Source organism: Myiozetetes cayanensis, unplaced genomic scaffold (assembly GCF_022539395.1).
Source record: "Myiozetetes cayanensis isolate MyiCay16 unplaced genomic scaffold, myiCay2020 scf677, whole genome shotgun sequence".
In the NCBI taxonomy this organism is placed as follows: domain Eukaryota; kingdom Metazoa; phylum Chordata; class Aves; order Passeriformes; family Tyrannidae; genus Myiozetetes; species Myiozetetes cayanensis.
Window position 1 is genome coordinate 7,456 of NW_026087939.1, and position 8,830 is coordinate 16,285.

Sequence of the window (8,830 nt, forward strand, 5' to 3'; positions counted from 1 at the left end):
CCCCCTTCCTCCCTCCCTTCTCCTCTTAGGGCAAAGAAGAAAAAAAAAACTATAAAAAATTAAAGAACCCAAAGTCAAGCTGTTTATATAAAATATATATATATTTACGTAAATTAAAGTTATATACAGTTAAGATGCTATATACACAGTAAAAGGGGATCCACTCCCCGAAGGGATAGGGAAAGGGGAAAAAAAAAAAAGGGACACCGAACAGGTATACTTGATCAAAATCAAGAACTATACTAGTAATTAACAAAACAGATCTCACCACTTCCCTTAGAAAAGCAGGATTGGCAGACACAGCCAGCACTCTCCGAACCCCCCACGTGGCAGGCCAGCGGTCGCTGCAGGCCTCAGCTTTAGATAAGCGAGACCAACGCAAGGACCTACAGTTCCCGACCCTCGTTGGAAGAGAAGAGAGAGAGGTCTCTAATCTCCAACTTATTTATACTCTGGTTTACGTAAAAATCGTATGGAATACTGGGTACTTGGCCACTTCCTTGGTTGCAAACTGGTTACCAGGAAGGCCTAGATCAAAACCATCACAACCACCAATCATGAAGCAGACCCTTCCAGCAGAACAACAAACCTGCCAAGGTTCTGCCTGATCCCCACCCTGAGCTCTAAAGCCCAAGCCCTGACCATGAAGCACCCCCACAGCCCTTGGGAGCAGGGCAAGGACCTGCAGAGCCCAGAGCAGCCCCAAGGGGTTGGCAGAGCAATGGGAGGTGACCTGGATCTGCTCAGCCCGTGGCACACGAGGAGCAGAGGGCTAGCAATGCTGGCAGCACTCAGCTCTCCGTGAGGATGCCAAAGGGCCCAGGGCTGGCAAGGGGCTGCCAGGTCCCCTCTGTGCCAGCCCTGACAGGCAGCAGCAGTTTTGGGCCCCCAGGGTCAGGGCAGCCGTCTGTGCACAGCCCTGAGAGCTGCCCCAGCTGAGAGTCACTCTCAGGGGCCCCAAGAGCAGGACCCCAGGACACTCAGTGCACTCAAGGCCCCTGCTGGGCTTCCTCAGCCTGAGAAATGTCTCCTAATTTGGGTCTGGGGGATTTGGCTTGGCCTTCGTCTCCCTGCCCTGGGGCTCGGCTTCCACCTGCGCCAGAAGGTGAGGGGGTCCCAGGGGGTCGTGTGTCCCCCCCAGAGCATCTGTGCCCCCCCAGGGACTCCCCACCCTGGTGTCACCCCCTTTTCTCTCGGGAGTGGGACCCCCAAAAGTGGAGGGGACTGAGGTTAATGTGAAATGGGTAAGAGAGGTCAGAAGAGTAGGGAATGGGCAGGGTGGGACCCCCAAACTCAGAATGAATGGACTGGGCACTGGGGGGATGTCGTGGTTTTGCCCAACCAGCCAGCCCCTGGGACTGAGGATGGTTTTGTCCAGGTGGATTTCCGGACAAAAAGGCCAATCAAAACTCTCAGTAACACCTTTGCTAATTACATATTTAAGAAAACGGAAGAGAAGGTGGTTGTGCAGTTGAAATTAGGAGCAGCAGCCATGTAGGAGCGGCGACAGCTGGCCCCGAGATGGACCAAGGCCCCCTCCTCCCCCAGCCCTGGGCCGGGGGCAGGTGTAGCACTGAAGCCCCCCTTCTCTCATGTAAGAGAGTGAAGAAAAAAAACCTTAGAGAAGGACTGACTGCTTGGACAAGAAACGCTGCAGAGGAAATTCCAGCAAAGAGATAACAAAGTGTCCAAGGTCAAAGCTGGCAGCTGCAGGAGAGAGAAGAAAAGTGCGAAGGGGGGCTTGTTTCTCCCCCCATTTCGCTCTCTCCCTTCAGCAGGAAAAGACTAAAAAATAATCTCTGCCACCTGTGAAAGTTTGTTGGGGTGAAGAGACCCCCATGCAGCTCAAAAAGGAGGTTATGGATGCACCAGGAAGCTGAGACTTCATGAGAGGGACTGAAATGAGGCAGAGTCCTGTTGAAGATTTTTGACCATGAGAGCTTACGCTGGAGTGAAAACAGTTCGGGTAAGCTTGGGATCTCAGTGAGAGATCCATGCTGTTGGTGCTGGAGATTGTGACCCTGAGAGAACCTACGTTGGAGCAAAAAACAGCTCGGGTAGAGATACTGGGGTCCATGTGTGGGATCCATGCTAGACCCATGTCGGAAAGGTCTATCAAAGACTGTTCTCCCATGGGAGGGACCTCCACAGAAAACAGGGGTGGACTCATAAGCCATTATCCCCTGTGACCCTGTGGAAGAAGATCCATGGTAGGCAAGTGTCCCCTTGCAAGCCCATGGAAGAGAAGACCTTCAGGACCTGGGTAACCCCCAGCCTCTGGTCTTAGCCCAGGAGGGGGGTAGGCCCAGCCCTAGAGACCAACACAGAGCAAGAGAGAAAGAGAAAGAGTTCCAGCTACGAGGAGAGTGCTGCAGAGTTATTGAAGAGACCTGGAGCTCCGAGAACAGAGAAAGAAACTACTTCTCCTCCTCGGACTGATATAAAGGGGGGAGAAATATTTCTGTAAATACATAGTATTTTTACTTAAGTAGAATTATTGTAGATGTAGTTCTTTAGTTTTATTTTGCTAATAATAAATGTTCATATTATTTTTCCCCAATCGAGTCTCTTTTGTCTGCATAAACTTTCTCTCAACTTACAGTAATTGTGTGGGAGGTGTGAAAGCAAATTGACCCAGAGCAAAACCACGGCAGTTTCTCTAATACCTGCACTCAGCCCTTTCTTCCCTGTTCTCCTCCTGCTTTCAGGATGGTGCATCGATTTAGACAACTGGATGCAAAGGTACCTGTGTTTGAAATTGCTCTGGGAAACGTGATTGTCTCTGGTAAAGCAGGTGATGGGCCACTGTTTTGCCAGTCTGTTTTGCCCTGGGAATGAGGATGGATTTAAGGAACAAAGACACCAACTTTAAAGAATGAATGTCTAAGTTTACTATAGTGCAAAACAGCAAAGAATTACAGAAGAAGCAGTGGCTTATGAAAGGATACACTTGGCAATGCATCTGATCACTGCTACAGAGAAAGGTTATAGTGATCAAGTAATGAAGTGTCCCCTTCCCACACGTGTCTGTCAGATTTAGCTTCTAGAGCTGAAGGCATGAAGTAATTAAGCAATGGAAAGCTACCGGTCTACTAGAGAGCACATCATTATCAGAATTGTCATACAGGTATAATTTTTATGACTGTGATACTGAAAAGACCTTCCCAGGGGGTATTTTCTGAGGCTTGATTGAATTGTGTATTTGGCCTCTGAAGCAGGGAGTTGCTCTGGCGTGAAGAACAGACTTCTTAGAAGTCCAAGGGTGATAAGACCCACATAATACTTCAAAATACATCTTTTGATTGCTGTCAAATAATTTAGACTGCAAAATAATGGCTTGCTCCCCAGGCTGAAATGGAAATGGTGAGTGAGTCTTGGCTAGTGATGCTCTTCTTGAAACTGAAAGGAGATCTGATAACCGTAATTCTCTACTGAAAAGTAATATCCATATTGTGCTTCTGTTCTTGTTAAGCAGCTGAAATACATCTGCATCAGGGCTCACTGCATTAACTGCCCGATGAACCCTCTAATTGGAAGTGTCCTTTCAAGCACTGTTGCATTTAGTGTAATATTTGGAGAGGCAATTGCTTGTTACTCACAGAACTTGTGAGCATTGCTTTCTTTGAGCTAGATTGACTTTACAGAAATAACCTTTTTTTTTTTTTTTTGGTGAAGCTCTCTGATTTGAAAGGCCTTCTGAAAGAGATTTCTAGCAAAATCAAATGAACGCAGCTGAAATCCAAGAGCAGCTGCCTGAGCAGGGTAAGCCCTCTTTAAATCCATTCTCTGGCTTGAATAAGGTCTATAAGCATTTGTAATGCCAGATGGGTGTGTCTCTGGAAGGAGGGTTAATATTCTTTACTGATGCTTGTATTCATATTGTCTAATACTGGAAAAGGAATATGAGCCAAATTCTCTTCCTTGTTTCTGTTTCTTAAAGCCCATCCAGTTGCAGGGACACCTTCCACCAGCCCAGGTGGCTCCAAGCCCCATCCAACCTGGCCTTGGACACTTCCAGGGACCCAGGGGCAGCCACAGCTTCTCTGGGCAACCTGTGCCAGGGCCTGCCCACCCTCACGGGGAAGATTGGCCTGTACAGGTGCTTTGCCTGCAGCTGTTTCTTTTGCTGTCCCTTCTTTCGTGTCTCTGCTGCTCCCCCAGGGCACTGTGTGCTGGATGGGGGCTGCAAGGAGCTCTTGGAGCCCGAGTGTTGCACAGGGCATCCAGTTATCAGAGCTGATGTCAGGAGGATGAAAGCAAAGCACCGAGGTGGGCTGGGGGCTCTGCTCTGACATTCTTTCTGTTGCTCACACAGGTAGCAGTTCCAAGGAGTGATTTCTCGGAGCTGGCGGTGACCACCAAGCAGGCAGTGACTGATCCCCCAGAGTGGCAGTGGCTCGGCAGGAGTCACTACGGTTTTCTTGCTATTTTTACTCTTTTTTTTTGACAAAACAGCGCTTTGTGCTTGTTGCAAGGTGATGATAAAGCATGGGATGATTGTCCATGTGCTTGCAGGACTCCCATGTTACCCAAACTCTCCTTTTTCTCATCCTCCCCCAAGTCCAGTGGCAGCAATTAGTCCTTGTCAGCTGCTGTTACAAAGCACTCCTAATTCCCAGAGTTCTGCTGCTATGGCCAAAATCACTTTGCTTTTCCATTTCACTCAGAGGGGCCTGGTTTTGGGTTTCCTTTAGCCACTAATTGCTTGTCATAAGGAATCAATGTCCCTTCCCATTGCTTTGTGTCGTAGCCAGATGTAGGTTGTTCCTTGCATGCTCTGTCTGTCAGACCTGCTGGAGTCTGCAATACTGACGTGCCAGAACACAGTGCATTTCAGCATCATCCCCTCCGAGGAAAACCTTTGGTCCAACCCTGTACCCACCTTTTGGACTGCACATGAACACTGTGGAGTTCTTCCTGCTCTCCCTGGCCTGTGCAGCAGTGTAGAAGCTCAGCTATTACAACCCTAGACTATGGGAGAGACTTTAATTCATCTAGGAAGTGTTTGCTTGTTGCTTGTTTCCTTTGTGGTAATTTGTGTGCTGGGAGCCTTGCAATTCATTTGGCTTTGGCAAGCATCTGTTTGCTGATGGTTGTGTTTGGAAATGGGGAAGAGCTTGTGGGCCAGCTCTTGATATTGCACTGCTTCCTATGGGGAGATGGCTCTTTGTGCTTTCTGTCTAAAGGAGCAGCTGAGTTTTGTCTGCTTTTGTTCAGTGTAACTGGGTGATATTTATATCCTCATTATGTTATCAGAAAGGTTACTGCTCTGTCCTTGCTGCACCTCCTGACCTGACTGTACTGTGCTGTGCATTACATGATCCTGAGGCCTCCAGCACTACCAATAGCAGTGTTACTTGTTCACATGGGACAATATTGGTGTATTCCTGCTCAAAAGTTTCCAAAGGACCAGGTTTTCATTGACTCCCCTGGCAGTTAGCATGCATCCTAAATTTTTGAGATAAGTTTCCTTTCTAGAAACTGTTTTTCCCCACATCATTTGTATGCCTTGGATGTAAAGACTGTGCTTTTAGTTCATTCCTTTCTTATCTAAAACCTGCTGTGTATTTGCCCGTGGCTCCAGCAATCTGTTCTGTTGTGAGTTGTTGAATGTAACTGTGAACTGTGTTCTGTAAACTCTAAATCTGGGAGTCTGCCCCTTGCCCAGTGCTGCAGCCTGTGGGACAGGCAGCTCCCTCTGTTGCTCCCTCTGGCAGCTCTCCAACTGACCCTCTGGGCCAGACTGTGGGACTTGATAAGGGAAAGGGAGTTGTTAAATGCTGTACATTGAAAAAGCTGCTAAATCATGGGTGCTCCCAGTTAAGCCTGGATTTGTTAATATGGATAATTTTTTCCTTTCAAGTTTTAATAGGAAATAACTAAGAAAGAACTAATGTAGAGTTAATTTAGGCCAAAGTCATGTACACTTCTAACGTAATAAGAACCATAAGAACCATTTTTTCTTCACTTGCTGAGAAGTTTTAAACTTTTACATGAGGGATATGCAAGTGAAGACAGACTGGGAGAAGAACCTCTGCAAGTAGATAGGATGCATCTTTTCAACTGACAAGTAGGCAATCAGCACTGGACATTCCAGGTTGGAAAATAATGCATTGAAGACAAAAAGGATACATCATACAAAGGATTTTTATGGACTAGAAAGAAAGGACTTACATAGTAAGGAGGCGTAGAAAGGTGGGATTGAACATGAATGTGTAGTGACCTTTGAAAATGTAATATGTCATTTTGCCTTTGTAATTCCATGGGAAGCATTTATGGAGGATTATCCTCAATGCTTCTCCAGCACTGCCAATAAAAAGGAAAGCTGCTCAATATTGATCTACTTGGGTGTTTCTCTAAATCAATTTGGGGAGCCATTTAGGAGCCTCTCTATCTGGCTGTGGGCCCTGCTGAGTCAAGAACTCTCTTGGGATGCCCTGGAGATTTTCTCTGGAGAGACAAGACCTGCTGGTAAGAAGCATTCCTTTCCCTCTGTTTTGGGTTTGGGACTGGTCTTTAGTGCCAAACTCCCTCTAAGATGTGGAGGAAGGGTCCTTAGGCAAGACAGCAGATACCAAGCCAGATTTGGAGTCCCTTTTGGGCTGTCTGCCTATTGTAACAACTGTTCTGCTGTCCCAGGATTGTCGGTGTCTCGTTGTCCCCCTACTTGCTTTTGATTTTGATACCCCTTGTCATGATTGATTGCTTGCTATTAGCCTTGTAGTAGTTTTGTTGTCCTGGGATTATTGGGACTTTGTTGTGAGTGCTCTGAACCCTTGTGTTTAAAACCTCTTGGCCCTGGAATCAGTGAGGGTGTGTTAATAAGAGTGTGCATATACAGGGATGCCTGTGGTCAGTCGTGTGTTGGCTGTGAATTTAGAGTGTTTGATGTGTATTAAATGTTTGTTTGCAGCCACTCTCAGGATTGTGTCCATGAAGGGGTTCAGCAGTAGGGCTGATGGGCTTTCGCCCCAGGGGAAGCACCAGAGTTGTCTGTTTGAAGGAAAATAAAGTTCAGTCTTCTTACTGAAAGTGTATATAAAGTACATTAAGCATCTTGTTAAACTATGCATTGTAAAGTTTGATCTAGTTCTTTCCAGCTGTCACCTGGAAAAGTCTGAAAATATTGGCTGTTTGGGCAGATACAAGGTCTTAATGCAACAATAATCTGTGTCTTTTTGAAGGTGAAGTACAATTTGGACAGTGTAAACTAAACTTGTCTCTCTGTTGCTAAATTCAAAAGGCCCCAAATGTGTCAGATTGTTTAGACAAGTAGTAACTGTTGTGCAGGGTAGGTGTGCTTTGCTTGTATTTTGTGTGCTATGTTAGGATTTATAAGAAGGTAGCTTTTGGTGAAGGAAAAGGCTTAGTTCAAAACCAGCTTTGTGTTAATACAAACTTTGCTTTTCACTGGTCAGGCTGTGTACTCGTGCATCTTCTGCAACTGCTTGTTGGGTTTTGGGTTATTATTACACAGACAAGTTTCTTCTGCTTTCAACAGGCCAGGATCCTGTTTAGTCTATTATTGTTTTTGCAGAGAGAAAGAAAAGAGGATGAGCCTTTGGTGATGGTGTGAGAAAAGGAGGAGAGACTGGCTCAGGGGAAGTTGCTGCAGGAGCAGAAGCAGGTGCAAAGAGCGGTGCAGGAAGAGGTGAAGAAAGAGGGGCTGAGAATGAGACAGAGGAGGGGCTCTCAGGGGGAAATGTGGACAGGGATTGGAGAAATCACAGCAGTGTGTAGCAGTTATTAATATAATAAATAATAAGTCCCATGGGGACCATAGCGACACCAACGTGATGTGTAACAAGAGAGAGAGTTTATTCAAGGAGTCCCAGCTTATATAGCAGCTTCAAATGCTGCCACGTCACACAGGTAACTTAAGCCAATCCCATACAAGCATTCAACAGAGCATGTGTGACAGAGTACTTAGAACTACAACTCCCAGGATGCTTTGCAGCACATGGTGTAACCAGACCCCACAATTCCCCCATTTTTATTAATAACAAGATACAAAACAGTGTAAATTCAAAAAACAGTGCAATTCTTAACAAAACGTTTTTCACTTGACATAGTAAACTTATTTCTTGATTAAACCTTATTTACTTAAGGGTTTTTTGCAATTGGGTAGAACAAAAACTTTTATCAATCTGAGGGTTTACATATAACTGGGGAAAACTTACTTTATTAAAACACAAGGAAAAGTTTAAAGGAGGAACATCATGTTTTGAGTTGCCTTTTATTAAGGCGATGTATTAGAGGTAGTGTTTGTTGTGTGTTCGTTTCAGATATTTTGTATAAGGTGTAAATGGTTCACATAGATTCATACATTCACACAATCTTTCTTTCACTCATTCGGGTGGCCACCCCAATCATTTTTCATTCATGCATACATGTAATCTTTGTTTTCATATTCTAGTTATACAACTTAAATTTTTATGTAGTGGTCAGAATGAAAATTGTTTGACTCAGGATTTACTTACTTAATTACATGCATATTCTGTCTACTCCCCTTCTTTTGTTGTGAATATGGAAAGTTAATGAATTTAAAGGTATAATACTGGTAAGTAGTGTGTACATACTTGAGTGTGTAGTTACAGAAATGTATAGGTAGGTTACTATTATAATTTGTTAATTAATAACAATAGAAATTCTTAAAGATGCTAATTACTACTTAAACGAGATAGTTACAAACTTAAACGTATTTAGATACATTTAAGAACTTAACAATTTTAAACAATACTTAGTAAATGTGACTATTAGTAACTTAAACAAAGCTACAGGGAAATTAGAAACTTAAAAATATATCAATAAGGTAATGTTGAATTTTTCT

General features: G+C 44.7%; 1 long non-coding RNA gene across 1 annotated transcript; it reads left to right on the forward strand.

The window, feature by feature from the left end:
* The first annotated feature begins 2,708 nt into the window (after positions 1-2,708).
* Positions 2,709-5,764, forward strand: LOC126651570 (uncharacterized). The gene is made up of 3 exons (XR_007631743.1): positions 2,709-2,742; positions 3,676-3,762; positions 4,316-5,764. It is a non-coding gene; the product is annotated as an uncharacterized LOC126651570 (long non-coding RNA).
* The last annotated feature ends 3,066 nt before the right edge of the window (positions 5,765-8,830 follow it).